Source organism: Narcine bancroftii, chromosome 10 (assembly GCF_036971445.1).
Source record: "Narcine bancroftii isolate sNarBan1 chromosome 10, sNarBan1.hap1, whole genome shotgun sequence".
Taxonomy (NCBI): Eukaryota; Metazoa; Chordata; class Chondrichthyes; order Torpediniformes; family Narcinidae; genus Narcine; species Narcine bancroftii.
Window position 1 is genome coordinate 69764096 of NC_091478.1, and position 13190 is coordinate 69777285.

At 34.8% G+C, this 13190-nt stretch overlaps 1 protein-coding gene across 6 annotated transcripts in view; it reads right to left on the reverse strand.

Moving 5' to 3' along the window:
• Window positions 1-4258: 4258 nt before the first annotated feature.
• The window catches only part of nfat5b (nuclear factor of activated T cells 5b), a 197458-nt gene continuing 188526 nt past the window's right edge, over window positions 4259-13190 (reverse strand). For 5 of the 6 annotated variants that reach the window (XM_069901284.1, XM_069901287.1, XM_069901285.1 and 2 more), the window contains exon 14: window positions 6008-12116. The gene's annotated coding sequence lies outside the window, so the exon portion shown is untranslated. Of the gene's footprint in view, window positions 5119-6007; window positions 12117-13190 lie in introns of those variants that run through there. The other variant, XR_011345714.1, reaches the window with a different exon arrangement.

The window sequence follows — 13190 nt, forward strand, 5'->3', positions numbered from 1 at the left end:
AAAGAAACTGCTTACACTAACAATCCGTAACTCTAATATGTATTTATTATATTAATTATAATAATTAATAATTATTATTTTAACATATGTATATTTGTCCTATGTATGTATTGTTTGTGTGTTTTGTCTGGTTGTGTGCCTGTACGTTTTGCACAGAGGAGCAGAGAACACTGTTTCATCGGGTTGTACTTGTGAAATTGGATGATGATAAACTTGAAGAGTTGGGTGATCAGATAGATTGGCACACGATATTCCAAATTTGATCTCACAACTTCTTACAGAATGGTAATGTGACATCCTAAATTCTATACTTGTTACCTTGACTGATGAAGCATGTATACTGAACCACTTCTCCACCACCCTATCCACCTATGTCGCCACTTTTAGAGAACGATGTGTCTGTACCAAAACACCATTGGTCACAGGCTTCCAATGTTGAAAACTCAATTAATTTTTCTTTAGTCTCAATGTTTCCAATTTCATCTTCTATTGTAATATATAGATGTCACAATTTTTATTTCATTCCTTGGAACATTTATAAAGTTAGAAAAATAATCAATTTTCATTCCTGATGTATGGTCCATCAAAATAATTTAATCTGATTCTCAACCAGCAAAATGACATCACTAATGTTGAATGCTAAAGCTCTCTACCAGCAACTTGGATGTGGAAAGGAAAAATCCACACTCCTGATGCTTTGTGAGCAAGTTTTAATGAGCAAGTTTTAATGAGCTCAGCTGCGAAGACCCTTCACCCCTCTCATTTTATAGCTCCAGAAATTCTAGCAACAGAAACAGATTTATTCATACAAACCCAATCATTTTGGGGGTAAAATGAATATCAGAAAAAAAAAATTTCTAAAATTTGAAAATAACCTAAAGGTGACAACAGAAATCCAGGAGTTCATTGAAACAAATAACAATAAGATGGCCCAGCATAATGTCTGAATTTATAAATTCAGAATGATGAATCAGAATTTCCACGATTACTCGCAAATCCTTAACATTTTACAGGAGCACAAATGAGTGCGTCCTGTCTGACTGTTTCATTGTGCGTGAGTGTATCTGCAAAGCATGCAACCTGAATTCAATGCAGATATCAAAATGGCCGAGAAGATCATTGGGGTCTCCCTTTCCTCTAATGACAACACTGACTGGAAGCATTGCTTCAATAGGGCTCAAATAATTATTGAATATCCTTTCTGTCCAGCTTGTCCCACAACCATCATGGAGGTAAGGAGCATTAAAATCAGGACTTCCCGAAGGCTGAGATTGATGAACATTCTGTAACTGAGTAAATCATAACAAAATATTTGTATATTTATTTAAATTATATCTTTATGTATTTGTCATTATTATGTGCTGTGTATTGTGTGTAGCAGGTCTGGAAAATGCTATTTCATCTAGTTGTGCCTGTCGTCAGATGATAACTTGAACTACAACTTCCAAGCCAGCAGCTGTTTCCATAGAGCAGGGGTGTCAAACTCAAATTCACAGAGGGCCAAAATTAAAAACTTGGACTAAGTCGTGGGCCAAACTATTTATTGAAAATTTTCAACAATATTTGCATGTTTTCTCTTTCAATATATGTAATGTTAAACTTTTTCTTATTAAAATAAATGTTTAATAATAGTTTTGGTTAAACTCTTTCCAGAAGAAGCATTAACAAATGAGAAATAAAATATTCAATAAATAATATTTCTCTATAGCCTTTAAGCTCCTTTTAAATGTATTTTTTTTCCATAAGCCAACAAGTCAAAAAAATAACAACTTCCTTCAATGAAAATCCAATCTGTCAACTATGAACAGTCCAAAGTGAACCAAAGAAAATATTAATCCAAGCTTAGCTTGCTACACTGTGATTTAGTCTGATGCACCTGGGTCTAAACCAGATACTTGGCATCTCTTCTTAGATGCAAGTTCATCAAACTCTGGGGTCAGAGTTTTCCTCCCACCTGTCTTGAAAGGTCCTGTTTTCTGTCTTTCGTTTGGCCATTTTTCGTAAGGGGTTTATTACATGTGAGTTGGGCGACAGGTCGCAGATGCTAATGAAAGTAAACAGAGGAGGTGGGGGCGATTAGTGGGGTGACGGGCCGGCGCCAATGCATTTGCAAAGCATTCTGGGATTTGTAGTATTAGCTGTGCATGTGCTATACTGGCGCGGCAGCCAGCGGGCCAGCTCTAATACATATTTGATATCATCTTGCGGGCCAAATATAATTATATCACAGGCCAAATTTGGCCCGCGGGCCTGAGTTTGACATGTGTGCCATAGAAAGTCCAAATATCCATTAAGATGAAAACATCCCAAACAGTGAATGATCTGTGCGTGATTAGCTGCCACTTCAATTAAAGACTGAAAATTATGCCATGGACCTTAGTAAGAGTTCATATTTTATATGATTAACCTTATTGTTTCCATTATTACTCATTTTCACCTGCAGAAATTACACTTTTTTTTAAAAAAACAATTAATTGCTTGTTTTTTTTAATCTATTTGCTCCTAGCTTTGAAGGAAACTGCTTTAAAAGAGTATATTTTCCTACTGATAAGTTGAAAGAATATACTGAATCAATGAAATACATCATAGGATATCCTTTTCTACCTATAATGCTTTAACTAATGTTGCCTTCCAAATCAATGATTTTAATTATATTCAAAATTTCTATAGAAACCCAGAGACGTAGAAGTTTAATTTTTATTTGTATAGATAGCAGCAACTTACAGAAATATAATTGCTAAAGTATACAAATGTCCTAACAGAAGCAAAATATATTTTTAAAAATCTGACAGTTAAACATCTATGCAAGAAGTATCTAATGAACCACACACATCAGTGCTATTAGTAATGATTACTTAAGCATATCAGTTACACATTTCGGTGCTGATTTCACATCATAGCAGGAAATTTAAAAGGGAGGTTCAGTGGTTCAATGTGCAACATAACCAATGGTTTCAGTTCTAAAGTAAGCAAGTTAAACACATAAAAATACATCCAGACACTACTTAAAAAAATACCTGCATTTTCCTCGAGATGAGTACATGATATCAGGTATGTATTCTGACAATAAATCTGAGCGAGAAAATGTTGGATGACATCAATAGCGAATGGTACATGCATCTTTGCTCTGAATGCACTGACAAGAACCAGCGGGAGGTCAAAGATTTCTCCACTGCTTCTGCCAGTGATACTCTTTTACCTCCTTTCAGGAATGGTGAAATATGTTCTCTGATGAATTTACCTTGATAGATATGTCTTGATTATCATTGGGTGAGAAACTTTGTAAATAAAATACATATATCTGTCAATGCCCAACAGAGTAAAAAGCTGTTCAATATTTCTGATCTAAAATAGTAACCTAAATGATCTTACCAAAACTGATGGGTTTGTCTAAGAGACAGAAATTCTGATGTGCTAAGCATCAAGGGTTTACCTGGAATCTTATGAGTGTTGTGTGAGGATGGATGAAATAATACCAGATATAAATTCCAGCCATGGTTTGAATTCCAGTCATTGCTTCTCAGATACAGTATTGGCTAATGTCAATTTCAAAACCCATGATGGCTATTTCTACTCTTTCAGGCCAGTTATTTTCTAATTTGGACACAACATAGACCAAGTAGATTTTTAAAATAGTGAAACCATTCAAGAATCTGTATTAGAAGACTGCTCATTTAGATGATTAAAGCACAGATGTCCTTTGAACTATTAGTCTTTACAATCACAGCAGACTTACTGTGCATGCGATATTAGTTTAAAACTGCTTAACTTGCTACTGCAATGAGGCAAACATAGAAATGGTATAATTCACAATCCAATCATCATCTTTGTAATAACAATAGTTTTATCAGCGAAATGATTTTGATCATTTGAATTAAATTCACACCATTTAAAAGTGTAAATATTTCTCTTAAACTATTCCTGATCTTTAGAAAAGTTGAGATATCTTTTGTGGCACAAACTTATTACAAATCAGGTGATCAGGTCAAGTGTTCCAGAGCAACCAGTTATCTGCTTTGTTATCATGCAAGGTGAATTGGTTCCCTGTTTAAAATAATGGCATTAATGTATGTAATGGCAGTAATGGTATTGCTGCCATTACATACATGACTAGATTGTAAAAACACACAGAACTATGTCTGTAATGCTTACAGTTTTAAAGCAAACCAAATTATATTTCTTAAAAAGGGCAAAATATTCTAATTTTTTAAATAACATTTGCTCATCACGCAGCCTTAAAGGACCCCCCCCCCCCCCCCCCCACCACCACCCACACCACGCCCTCTTCACTCTGGTACCATTGGGAAAAAGGTACAGGAGCCTAAAGATGAGCACTCAGTGGTACAAGGACAACTTCTTTCCCTCTGTCATCAGATTCCTGAATAAACAATGAGCCACAGACACTGACTTAATTTGACTTTTTTTTTTGCACTATTTTTATTTATTTTGTACGGTGGTTTATATAAATGTTTGCACAAAGATGCTGCTACGAAACAATGAATTTTGTGACATGTTCATGACAACAAATTCTGATTATTCTGAAAATATATAAAAGATTTGGATATATTTACATTAAATATAGATAGTTTCAGAAATTTCAGTCCTCTAACACAATTAACCACTGAACCATCCTTTCAAAAAATTAAAATGAAATCAAACATTATTGAGGCATTTCATATATCTGGTACATTTATAAAAGTGAATATATACTATCTGACTTCATTTTAGATGTATTAGGAGGGTTGACAAAAAAATAAGAGACAAAATTCTGCTGTGACAATGATATAAACATCAAGAAAATTGAAAAGTATTTCTCAGAAGGGAAAAATTGCCAAGACATTGAATGATTAAAAAAATGTAATTCAGAATAATTGGATCATACAGAACAAAATTTTACTACATTGATTTTATGTAATCAAAACAGATTTTTTTACACATTTGTTCATTATACATAGAATTATTGTTTGAGTACTGAGTACTGTTGCTATTCTAGTGTAAAACATGAAAGACTCACCAAATCTAACAGTGTAATGCACTGTTTGTAAACTACCAGCTGAAATCTTCTGCAAAAATGCTCTTTATGCATTGCATGAAATGATGCAATGTTGCATTAAATATCTGTAGACATCACAAAAATATACAAATAATTTATTATTTCAAAAATGAACTTTTCACATGCTGGAAATATGAAACAAAGCCCAGGCCTCATCCTATCGGAGACATCCCCTTTGTGCTATCCATCCATCCCTCACCCCTCTATGGCTTAAACTTATTTTTAAACTTTTTTTTGTCATAATGAAGAGTTTTTGACTTGAAACATTCATTTTATTTATCTTTCCATTGACTTTTCTTGACCTGCTAATTATTTCCAGAATTTCTTGATTTTATTATTGCCAAAGGTTTTACTTAATGTTAAATATTGATTCAACATCACACAATCTACAATAAATTTTGGACAAGGTTTAAAAATAAAAAATAAAAATCAACGATTTTCTTATTACTTACTGCTGGATGTCCTGGGAGAAGTTACTGAAAAAATGCTCCAATTTAAATGATTCTTGTGTATTTTTGCATGCAAAATATGAGGACTTTTAAAAAGTCCTCACTTTGAGCCATCTAAAGATAAATTCTTCAACTTGTGCGAGGCTACAGATGTGAAAGTTGTGGCAGCTTTCTGATCTGCAAACATGGTTCTGCTGCTAAAAATGTGGAATTTGATGAACAACTTTCAATCAACCTTACAGTTAGTATAAAAACTCAATGATGCTTTAATAAAGGCAGTAATAAAACTGCCTATGAAAATTTTTTAAAATCCATTAATATAAACATGCTCTACAATTTAAAATAGGGGAAAGCATTGCAAAATGTTAGTGGATTTTAATTTTCACTTTCTTACATTGGATGACCAATGTAAAATCTTGAATCCTCACCATCTTTTTCACAACTTAAATAAGTTCCAATTTCTACAGAAATAGATGATCTTAAAATTAATATTAATGACAATCACTTCAGGTAGCAAATATTTTTTCATTTTACTTGCCACATAATTAATAATTTTATATTGAATGTAAGGTTAAATCTTTACAAGTTTTTCTACCACTTATGATATGAGTGGCTTATTCATGTAAAAAGAGCATTTTGTCCAGGCCAACTCATGGGAGAATAATACCAATAGGATGATTGAGAGTAGAGAAAAAGTAAAATCATTAGATACAGCGTTACAGGCTGGCTGATAAAGGCATGTCATCTTTTCTATCCAATGTTTTTAAATTGGTCATGCATATAGAAGTGTTCAGTTGAATGAGCCTGCTCCAGAAGTCTGATAACAGAATGCCTTTTCTTAGCAAGAAAGGCAGCCTGCAGTGGAAATCCATGTTTGTCCTGTTATCATCATTTTTTAGTAATAAACTATTATAGAAATGACAACATCTGAAATAGAGAAATCTGGCCCAACTAAACTTAGTCTTGAAAGATCAAAGCAAAACAAAACAAAGACAAACATGGTTCACTAATGACCATTTCAGACATGGAGCTGCCAAATTTCAGGAGGATCGAAAGCCCGATATGTCTACAACTAGAGCAGGAGAATTGAGGGAGAGAGGGCTGGTGGTCAGGACCCAATCATAGCTTTAGAGATTGGCTGGTGCCTATTGTCAGTGAGGGATTGTCATTGGGAGGGGTAGGGTTTGACAGAATTACACTTCAATCTGGACATGTGGCACTATAAAAGAATCCCACAGAACAACAGCAAAATAATTAGCTCATTAAAATGGGTTAAATAAGTTAAATAAAGAGCAAAATATCGATTTGGTGTGCAGCACCAGCAATGCTGTAGCAGGTAATCTAAAGTTATACAGTTGCTTCTGGGAACTTGCTATGGGATATCAAACGAGAGTTTATTTGATTGTATGTTCCAATATACAACTGATTCAGGAATTTGTTCAGTAAAATAATTCACTTTATTTTATTTAGACTGCTATTTACGTGTTCTAGCAGTAATGAAATCAGAATGGTACAAGACAAATAATAATCAATGTAAATAGCAAACTCAAAAGATGTTCATATATGTGTGTGTATATAGATATGTGTATATATAAATGCATGTTTAGGTCTCAGCTCTGCTTCATGATGAAATGAACTGTGCTAAAATCTAAACAATTAACATGTTTAATTCACCATTTTCTGGTTATACATGTATTAACTTTCATGCAAAGGCATTTAAAAAGATATTTAGCCTACTAGTTTACACTATGCCCCATAAATATTTGATTACCATTTAAAACATTTAAAATCAGTCAAAAACAGTAGCAAAAGTGCCAATCCAAACTAATTTTGACAAAGTCTCTCAGCCACCACAGGAAATATGTGGTAAAGTTTATAATTTGATTGTACTCACTCAGTACAAATAACAAAATATTATGCCATTTCATATATATTTGTGTGAATGTGTATATAATATATAAATATAATATATATATATATATATATATATATATACACACATACACACACACACATATATATATATATATATATAAAATGCTGCTTTCCAAAAATGAAACATATATTAGATATAAACCATCCAAATTTGAATAGAAATTCTGTATTTAAAATTACTGACCTAAAAGCTGGTCAGGCAGCTGAAGCTCCCTTCATAACAAGACCATATCACCAAAAACATCTTCAGTGCCTCTTAAGGAAGAGAAGTAGCTGCTTAAAGTTTTTGCATGGCTCAAAATGTGCACAGTAAGAAAATAGTTTAAATATTTACAGTAAACAGAAAGGAAATGTACAATTAAATGACTTTCCATAAACATAAATACTTAAAGTGGTACTGTGAACAGATGACAGAGAGAAAAAAAATATCACTGACACATTAAAGGGAATCAATGATCATAATATTAACTGAATAAAGTGCTGGAAATTCCATTATTAGAGCACACTCACTGAGATTTCAACCAAAAGCTCATGTTTCCAAAGGAATATGAGTTGTTTCACTTACATATCCAGCTCATCCCAGTGGAAGTGCTAACAGAGTGCAGCAAAAATGAAAAGCCAAGTCGTAGTTAATAAAGATGGCTGAAATATTGTAATACATCCATTTCTGCTTCAAATTGACATGTTTATCCTTTTGTTTTATGTACAATGTGCATCATATTCACCTTCTCTAAAGTTACTTCAATCACTGCATCTAGATAGATAGCTATTCATTTCTTACTTTTAAAATATGAGAAACAGTCGTTACATTTTACATTAAGTTCTTTTATAATGGAAATGTGTTAGATTTAATGGCTACATAGCTTCAATAGGGTGTTTCCCTCCCCTCCCCTCCCCCCCCCACTTCTTGTACAGGGAAACCTGCAACTTAATACTGACTGGCTACATGATGTTAAATTAGCAAAAAATGCAATATTTATATTAGGTCTTCACAATAATTACATAGCTATTAAAGGTATTAAAGGTTTACTTAAAACTAGAAAAGTATAAAGCTATACAACTCATCGAAATTTTGATTTATACAAACCTTAAAAAGTTAATACTGTCATCTAAATCCAAATTTTTGCTATTGCCCCACCAAATTAGTTCCAATATTAAATTTATGGAAGCAATACATTCCCATTCAACCGTACATTGCATGTGCGTCCAGGCCAATGATCTTTTGGGATATTAAGAGGGCTTTTAGTTTCAGATTATGAATCTTTCAAGCACACAGGTGGACAATTATTTTCATGTAAAATTGCCTTTCAGATCATTACTAAAGTTAATGAACTGCATCTTGGTTATCAGTGTGCAAAGTAAAATTTGGCAAATTTCATTAAAAATTCAGGAAATAAAAGTAACTGACTAAACGAAATGACAACTCTATCAGTAGTACTACTTTAACAAAAATATCAAAATACCGAGAATGCCTGAGGGGTCATACATTATGCATTTATTTCTAAGGTATCGATTAGATTATTATATCTGAGCCACGTGTGCAACAAGTACACAGTCCTCTGACTTGATCAGCCTTCAATTTTTCATCACAATTTTCCAACTTTGCAGCTGATGAAAATAGGACTTAAGAAATTGAAAATGGTAACATGAATCATATACAAGAGCTCCCACCAATGAGACTACTCTGTTGAACTTCTTGATGTCTTGAAGATTTTTGAATCCATTATGATAAATTGCTCTGTTCTCTTTAGAGAATATCCTCTATCCATATCCAATTAACACACCTTTTGGTCTGTTCTCCTTCCCGCTGCCCATTCTTCCCTTCTCTCCAGCCTTTCAATTCAGCCACCTGCCTGCTATTTACTCATACCCTGAAGAAGGGATTTGGCCTAAAATTTGGCCTAAATCTTTACCTCCTATGGATGCTGCGAGACCTGCTGAGTTCTTCCAGCAATTCTGTTTTTACTACAATCACAGTATCTGTAGACTTATGGAATTCAATCTATTTAGGGAATATACACAGGCCTCTCTGATTGCGCAAATTACATGGAATGAATTTAACATAAATTAGATCAGCCATGATCGTATTGAATGGCGGAGCAGGGTCGATGGGCCATTTTTGGCCTACTCCTGTTCCTACATCCTATGTTCCTAACTCTACCTGCCGCTGACATAAACACATGTTAATATAACATTCTATTCTTCAATGTCAATCCTCGAGATCCAGAGCAAATCAGAATTTCAGTGTCACGCCTTGTAATAGGTGGGCAGGACTGCTGTGATTCCAGATCAGGAAAAATGGTAAATGTAGCAAGAGGTGCATGTAAATTTTACTATCCAAACATCTGCCTTCTGGACAGAAAATCAAGGTAATAGATTTTTATGAGGATATTTGCATAAATAGTGATCCTTCCTAATTTCTTAGTATTTATCCTGCACCACAAACATGGACAAATCAGTAACTACAGTGTTCTGATCTGAAAAATGTTAAACCGTGCCTCCAGTTTCTTCACTTACAAGCTCAATGAACAGATGGTTTTAAAGTTCAGATCAGCTAATAAAGTAAATTGACTAGTTCTTTTATAATCAGGATAGAGACCTACTCAACTGAACAAAGTGATTACTCAATTGCAGCCCGATAAACTATCCCCTGTTAATGGGTAAAAAGGTGACCTCTTTGATTGCTGCTGAGAAGAAAATATTTCACTTCATGTGAAACTGGTACAATCAGTGAATAGAGAATAAAATAATTCTGGCTTAAATTTAACAGTCTAGGAAACTAGAGATTGGACTCCTTTTCTCTTTGCAGTCTCTGAAATACATCACATACACTCAACAGTCAGAGAGCTGCCTACATGAGAACAGGACTGGAAATAAAATTGAGAGGCTTAACTAAATTCTATTGAATCAAAAATAATGATCCAGAAATCAGTATTAATTATACTTTTATAACATTGGAACATGCCATTTGTCAAACCAATGAAGTAATTTCTTTTCTCACAATGTCGGCAACATATCTTTGCTTTTTATGGACACTGAAAAGACTGACTGAGTACCTCCAGCATTTTGATGTGTTTTTAATATTACTTTTCTTCCTCCCAGTAAGGTTAAGTTAGTGTTCTACTTTTGCTTCTCTTTCCTCTTATTGTTGGGGGGTGGGGGGGGGGGAGGGGGAGGTGGGCAATGCTCATGGTGACTGTTTTCCTTATGGGAGACAAAAGTTGAAGTATATCATGTATTTGCATTTTATGTATTATTACGTGACACTAAAAGGAACCATGAATTTTTTCGTCATAGTTACTTTTCATGTTGTCAGTGAGCTCAGTTCATTTAATTTGTAACTGAAGTTTCTTAATAGCTCTGATAGGTAATGTTGCAGCTATATAGGATCCTGGTCAGACCTCATTTGGAGTATGGTGTTTAGTTCTGGTCATCTCACTACCAGGAAGCCATAGAAAGGGACAGAGGAGACTTACAAAGATGTTGCCTGGCATGCCTTATGAAAGCAGGTTGAGTGAACTCAGCCTTTTCTCCTTGGAGCGGTAGAGAATGAGAGGTGATCTGATAGAGGTGTTTAAGATGATGAGAGGCATTGATCATGTAAATAATCAGAGGCTTTTTCCCAGGGCTAAAATGGTTGCCACACAAGAGGACACAGGTTTAAGGTGCTGGGGAGTAGATAGAGAGGAGACGTCAGTGATAAGCTTTTTAAAAAAAAATGCAGAGAGTGATGGGTGCGTGGAATGGACTGCTGGCAATGGTAGTGGAGGCAGGTATGCTAGGGTCCTTTAAGAAACTTTTGGATAGGTGCACGGAGCTTAGAAAAACAGAGGGATATGCGAAAGCCTAGTAACTTCTATGGTAGGGACATGTTCGGCACAACTTTGAGGGCAGAAGGGCCTGTATTGTGCTGTAAGTTTTCAATGATTACCATAGATCCACTTTTATCATGGAAAAAAAATACATGAGAAAGTCTAGTCAGCATCTATTAATTTTCTTACACGATATCACTATAAATGTAAATTTTCTAGAGCAGACTCAAATTTAAAATTCCTCCATCTGGTTTCATCATGACTACTCGATTCCATCTATGCAAGTTGACTTTTATGGCTTCTGATCTATGCTGAATCTTGGACAGGTGTTGTGACAATCCTGGTATGGAGAGCACGGGATAGAACTATCTTTGGCTTCTAAACATAAATACATTGAAATGATGGCACATTGTACAATACTTCTGAAATGGATTTGAATTTCAAAGGCCACACAGCACACAATTGCCACTATATATGCATGTTTAACACAAGTAGCAGATAACTATTATTTCCTCTCACTGAACAAACTTTCTTAATTTATTGTCAGTATTATTAGTGTTTTAATTGTAGACATGCACTCTGTCAGATGCTTACCTTCCACATTGGAATGCTAACAAGAAACCATCACTGAAAATCAGAATTTATGCACTCAAAGTGCACAGAATAGAAAATTTAAGCTTCATGATGATTTAAAATGTAGCCAAGGACAGGCTTAAATGCTAAAATGAATACAAGCAATATCAATACTTTAACTTTCCCTTCATAGTACAGTCAACTGGTTTGATTTTCCTCTCACATGACAGCATTTTAGTGTCACTAAAATTTGAAGTTTCTTCATGTCTTCCTTATTTTATGCCATATGGATTCCTAAAAATAAACAAAAGATTATTGTTTAAATTGTTAATAATTGAACTAAATTATGGTAGAAGAGTTGAATATTTAATGCCTTTATATCAAGCTCATTACTGTACTATTTTAACATTTCTAACAGTAGTTTACATTCCTCATTTTCCTGGGGCTTTCACATCGAAGGAAAAACACCAATGGCATAATTTTTTGATGTAATTTACACACCATCTACAATCTGTACTTATCAGAATCTTAAAATCAAAACATTATATCACTATACCAAGTAGATTGAATTAAACAGGTCTAATAAAGGTCTTTCTCTGAACTTGATTCAAATTAACAGTGAATTTTAAATTAAGAGTAGGCTGTACAGTTAGGAGAACTGTGAAGGGTAGAAATATAATACTTATATGGGATTCCATATGCAGAAGACTATCTGGTATTTCAGAAAGAGTAAACGTAGGTCACACACTGCACGTTTTCTCCCTGGAAGATGCAGGCCATTTTGCAAAAAAGAACTGGATGAATCAGAAATTGTGATCCATGCTGGGCAATGGGCACAAGGGGCTGCAGACTCCAGGAGCAGCTAACTGGTGCATAGTTTAAGAAATGAGGAGAACATCCTCCATTGAGAACGAGAAGCAAAGGAGATGGTCCCACAGGGAAGGCGACCACGGCAGCAAACTAGTGAGGGGATCAGTGGTTGATGGATCCACACAGGCTGCAGGTTGTTGGCGACTTGCAGTCAAAAGACCCACACAGGCTGCAGGTAATGCAGCCGGGGGACCCACACAGGCTATGGGCTGCTGGAGATGAGCTCAAGGGAGTTGGGTATTGGAGCTGGGATTCGAGAGAACATTGAGGGCAAGGAGGGCTCCAGAAGGACCTTGGGCACTGAAAGCCTCCTGATCGGGTCGGAATTTTGGATCTAGAGCTTGGGATGCTGATTAATTGAACAGGAGTCTGACCAACTGCAGAGTCTGTGGAAGCGGTGGAGGTGAACTCAGCAACTCTGATTTTTTTCAAATTAATTTATATATTGCATTTTTTTTGTCTTTTAAACTGTTTATTCTTAAGACTATTTCAAACTAT